General features: G+C 29.0%; 1 long non-coding RNA gene across 1 annotated transcript in view; it reads left to right on the plus strand.

Moving 5' to 3' along the window:
* Positions 1-6,000, plus strand: part of LOC112604988 — a 1,409,957-nt gene that overhangs the window by 728,755 nt on the left and 675,202 nt on the right. Inside the window, exon 7 of the long non-coding RNA XR_003115321.1 lies at positions 943-1,028. This is a non-coding gene — a long non-coding RNA (uncharacterized LOC112604988). The remainder of the gene's footprint in view (positions 1-942; positions 1,029-6,000) is intronic.

A 6,000-nucleotide genomic window follows, 5' to 3' on the forward strand; every position in this document is an offset into this window, starting at 1 on the left:
ATATTAATTATTTTATATTATAAAATATATATTTAATATCATATATTTTACATAATGCATAAATATGTGTTCTGTATTAACATATATATTTTATATAATATATAAATAATATTTTATATTTTATAATACACTTTATTATATATTATATAATATATATCCTTATTTATATAAATTAATATAAATAAATATGAATCATATTCCTAAACAATGACTACAATACTAGTTTCATTTAGCCTGTTAGGTATTACTTTTGTTTCCTTATTTTTATTACAACTTCTCATTAGTAAGTGGAAATAAAATTTTATGAAAATCAAATATTGTGCAGGAAATGACTGTGTTGGTAATTATACACACTAGACAACTGAGGATATTTCTAAGATTAATTATTTTGTTTAGAAAAATCTAGAAATGCTAATACAATATAACATAGCCTGATATTAGCTTTACTTTAGCAGCCTTATTAATGTTTAATTTAGTGAAGCAATAAATTTATTTAGAAATGTGTTTCTGCCTGCATTCATTTCCAGGGTCTATTTTATGGAAATCTATTTATAGAATTTTTAAAAATCAAATAGTAAAGCATGCATTAGGTTGCACATTACCAATAATGCATAGGGAGGAAGATTACTTCAATAGTTGTTAACACAAGAAATACAGTCTAATTGCCACAAAACGTCAATGTAATTGTCATTAATAGTTCACATCCAAAGTAAAAATAACTTGAACATAGACTATGCATATAAAATATGGTTAAAATCTTCCTTGCAAGGGTGCCTATTTGAAAACTGCATTGCCAGCTTTTTCTTATTAAAATAAGCATGTTTTTAGTGACAAAATGAAAGGGGGAGTGTGAATAAGAAAATATGTAAATATGTAGACTGGGGGATTATTGCTTGTTTTGCTTTAATACTATGTATTTATATTTTGTCTTGAATTAATTAGGAGAGCAAAGTGAATTGTGTGGTTTACCTAGAGGACAATGCTGCTACAAAAGCCTGTTCCACTCCAAGGCCAACTGCAGTTTTGAGGTAACTTATTAATAAATGAAATAAAAAGACAGAAGAGTACTTAATTTAGAAATTAAGAATAATAGGGAAAGAGGGAAATGTTATATTTGAGTGCAATTTGTCAACTTTCCATTTGCCATAATCCTTTTATCATACTTTACTAGCGTCCAGCAAACAAATGTATAGAATTAATTAATTCACAGATTTTATTTTTTATCCTGATGCCCTTTCTGAACAACTCAAGAAGTAACATCTCAAATACTTAGAAAGGAAGATGGAGCTAGGGTGGAGGTTCTTAAGTGGATCATTTGTTTTTTATAAGTATAACTTTACACTATTTTATGAGAAATTTTTATACCAAATTCATATCTAATTTTATTCAATTATAAATTGCAGGGATTATTACAGAAAAGTGTTTCTTATTAAAATCAATTCACTTTCTATTTTGAGGAAGTTATTTTATTTTATTTGCATGAATGTATCAGTAGAGATTTTCATGAAGTAAAAAACAGTTTGATGTTTATTGTATCTACTTAGACTGAATGGTAAAAATTTATTATATAAAGCCCTGCAACTTATTACTGACCATTGGTGTACTTGAAGTAATGCTCCTCCACAGAAGGTTTGGTAGTAATTCACAAAAGTGTAATGAGTAAGAATTGTTTCCTAGAAATAGACTGAGAGTTAGGCAGTTGACATATTGATATTAATGATTTAGTTAAGCTTGTCTTGCTTTATTGTATTAAAAGAAGGAAACCGTTAATACATGCCTCCTGGAGAGAACTGCTTTTTAGGTTTTCCTATGTACTTTGAAATACAAAGCAAAGTTTAAAAGTAACCCTGGAAAGAAATAACAATGGAGTTAAAGTTTTAAAGATAAGATGAATATAGCAGAAGCCTATTTTGTAGATCAGTCCACTTAATAAGGAGGAATTTGTCTAAAATACAAAAGTCTAAAATACTAAAATATAAAAGGTGATTAAGTTTTGAAAGGCTTATTAATTTTGACTGGTGAAAATTTAAATACTTGTTACTTTCTAATGTGTGATTCACCTTTCATTCTAGTAATATTTATTAATGGCCTGCTATGTACCACATTCTAATTAAGGCATTAGGTTAAAACAGTAGACATAAAACATCCCCACTATCAAGGAGTATTCCTATGAGGTAGAAAGGGTGCATGACTAAATTAAATAATGGTAACAATAATAATACAGTATGATAACCAATGTTTTGGCCTAAGCACAAAACACATATCAAATTATTTAATCTTCATACCAATACTATGAGGACTAATAGCATTTCTATCTTATAAATATGGATTGAAATATTCTGCTAAGTAATTTGTCCAAAATCACACGCTAGTAAAATACAGAACTGGTAAACAGAAATATCACCACTGAAGGATAGAGAGATATCACATAAGTATGTGAAACGATGTTCAACTTCATTAATTATTTAGAAAATTAAAAACACAATGAGATAACACTATCCGGAAATATAAAATGATAAAATCATTCTGAAAAACAACTTAGCAGTTTCTTAAAAACTAAACACATACATGATTGGCATAAAACCCAACAATTGCACTCCTGGTAATTTATCCCAGAGAAGTGAAAATCTGTACATGAATGCTGATAACAGCTTTATTAGTAACAGACAAAAACTGGAGACAACCCAGATGCTCTTCAACTGGTTAATTGTAAACAAATTGTGACACATCCATACCATGAAATACTATTCAGCAATTAAAAGAAACAAAGTAGTAATACAGCAACCTCGATAAATCCCTGGTGAATTATATTGAGTTACAAAGATCAATTCCATAGGGTTATGTACTGCATGATTTTGTTGACATAACGTTCATAAAATAACAAATTTATAATGATGGAGAACAGATTAATGGTTGCCAGGATTTAAGAATGGTGTGTAATTATAAGAAATAGGATATGGTTATAAAGGGTAACATGAGGGATTCTAGTTTTGATGGAAATGTTCTGTATCTTGACTATATCCTGGCGCAGTGTTGCAATTAGGAGATATCAATTATAGGATATAAATAATCACTATTATTTTCTACAATTTAACACAATTATTGCAATTACCTCAAAATAAAAATTTAAAGTAGTAAAAGGATATAAAATATATACCATGTTAAACTAATAAAAAGTCTGAATAGTTTTTTTAATGAATGTCAGAAACTTCAGGGATAGAGAATGTCATTTCATAAACATAAAATGGCTCATTCATCAAAAGGGCATAAAAATTCTAAATATTTATGTACCTAATGGCATAATATTGATAATATGAAGAAAAACTTTTGAAACTAAAAGGAGAAAAAAAAAATGAAAATTATTGTCAGATTTCAATAATCTCCTCTCAATAACTGATAAAACTTGTAGACAGAAAATCAGTAAGACTGTAGAAAATTTGGTTAATACTCTAAAAACACCATATCTATTAATTCTTAAAAACCATAGCACCTAACAACAGAATACAGCAGTAGAATACAGATTATTTTTCCATTATTTTCAAATGCCTTCATAATATTTAGCAAGATAGAACATCTTCTTGGACATAAAACAAGACTAGATAGATGTAAAAGAATTCAAGTGATATAAAATAATAATTACAAATCAAGAAGAGAAAGATTATCTGGAAGAGCTCTAAATATTTGGAATTTAAATAAACTTTTAAATATAGGTCAAAGATGAAATTAAAACTAAATATCTAAGGTATTTTGAACTAAATATAAAAATCCAACATGTCAAATTTTGTGGAATACCACTAGATCACTATTTAGAGCTGTATGTAGAGCAGTAAATACCCAATAATATATAAAAAGAAAGGTCTTAAATCAGTGTGTAGTACTGACATAAAGATACAAATAAAAAAAGATAAACAGAAAAGAACAGACAGTTCACAAACAGATCCACACATATACGAACAACTAATTTATAACTCACGTTAAAAAAAAAATTCAATGGAGATTGTGTTTTCAACAAATAATGCCAGAAATCAATTATTTATCCACAAGCATGAAAATAAAATACCTTATACACCATTGATGAAAAGTAACTAAAAAATCATAGACCTAAATTTAAAACCTAAAATTACATCTAGAAGGACACAAAGGAAAATAATCTCTGTAACCTTATGATAACAACAATTTTTGATACAGCACTATAAGTATGATTCATATTAGAACAAACTGATAAATTTATCTTCACTTTCATTCTCAAAGTTAGAATGAAAGGCCAGCCACAGAGCAAGAAAAACCATTTCCACTATATACATATGGTGAAGGAATAATAATTAGAATACATCTGGAACTCTTAAAATTCAGTGATAGTAAGCTAACAACCCAACGAAAGGACAAGGGCAAGAACTTGAATAGCACATTACCAGAGAAGATGTCCTTATCTGATGGCAAACAAGCATGTGAAAAGATATAAACACACATTAGTTATTAGAACAAGGCAAATGACAACCACAATGAGATACCACTATAACGACTACACATCTATTACAATGGCCAAAATTAAGCAGACTGATTATACCTATGGTTGACAAGGGTGTAGAATGATGGAAACTCAAACACTGTTGCTAGGTATGTAAAAAGGAACAACAAATTTAGGAAACAACTTGACAGTTTCTTAAAAAGTTAACCCTACACCTGCCATATGATTCAAATACACCATACCAAATAGTTATTACAAACATATTACTGTAATCTTAAGTTTCATTTCTCTGAAATAATTATTTGGTATGGAATATGTAAATCATAAGCTTTATTCACAATTGCCTGGAAGATAACTCAAATGTTTATTAACAAGTGAAATTGTGGTACATCCATGAAATTAAAAGTTACTCAGCACAAACTTAAAAAAGAATAAAATATTGATACAAACTATGACGTGGATGAACCTGAATAGAGTTATGTTGAGTGAAATAATCCAGACATAAAATGGAACATATTGTGTGATATCATTATGTAATATTCTGGTAACTGCAAAGTAATCTGTATTGCCAGAAAGCTGGTCAGTGGTTTGCTGGAATGAAAGTGAGTATAGGAAAAAGTGAGAAAGAAAGATTAAAAAGAGGCAAGCGGAAAATATAAAAAATATATAAAAAATCCAAACAATTCAACAGTAAGAAAACAAATAGCCAACTTTTTAAATGGGCAAAGGAAATATTTTTCAAAAGACTACATGGAAATGATTGACAGGTATATGAAAAAATATTCACCATCATTAATCATCAGGGAAATGCAAGTTGAAACAATGATGAGATGTCACCACACAGCTGTCAGAATGGCTGCTATCAAAAAGATTTTAAAAATAAATGCTGGCATGGATGTGGAGCCCTTGTATACTGTTAGTGGGAAAGTAAGTCAGTAAAGCCATTATGGAAAATATTATGGAGATTCCTCAGAAAATTAATATCATCCGGGATTCTCCACTGCTGGTTATATCTAAAGATATGAAGTCAGTATGTCAACAAGATATCTGTACTTCCATGTTCATTGCAGCATTATTCACGATGGCCAAGACATGAAATCAACCTATGTCTATCAATGGATAAGATATGAAGTACACACACACACACACACACACACACACACACAGACAATACTATTCAGCTTTTAAAAAGCTTTTTATATTTGTTCATGTCATTTACAACATAGACAAATATTGAGGACATTATGCTAAGTAACATAAGACACAGAAAGAGAAATACTGTACAATCTAACTCATATAGAAGATCTAAAACAGTCAAACTTGTAGAAGCAGAGTAGAAAAATGGTGACTAGAGGCTGGGAAATTAAAGAATTGGGGAGATGTTGGTCAAAGGATACAAAACTTCAGTTCAACATAAGGAATAGATTCATGAGGTCTTTTGTACATCATGGGGATGATTATTAAAAACAATATATTGTGTATCTAAAATTTTCTAAGAGAGTGTATTTTAAATGTTCTCACCACAAAAAAAA

Source organism: Theropithecus gelada, chromosome 13 (assembly GCF_003255815.1).
Source record: "Theropithecus gelada isolate Dixy chromosome 13, Tgel_1.0, whole genome shotgun sequence".
Taxonomy (NCBI): domain Eukaryota; kingdom Metazoa; phylum Chordata; class Mammalia; order Primates; family Cercopithecidae; genus Theropithecus; species Theropithecus gelada.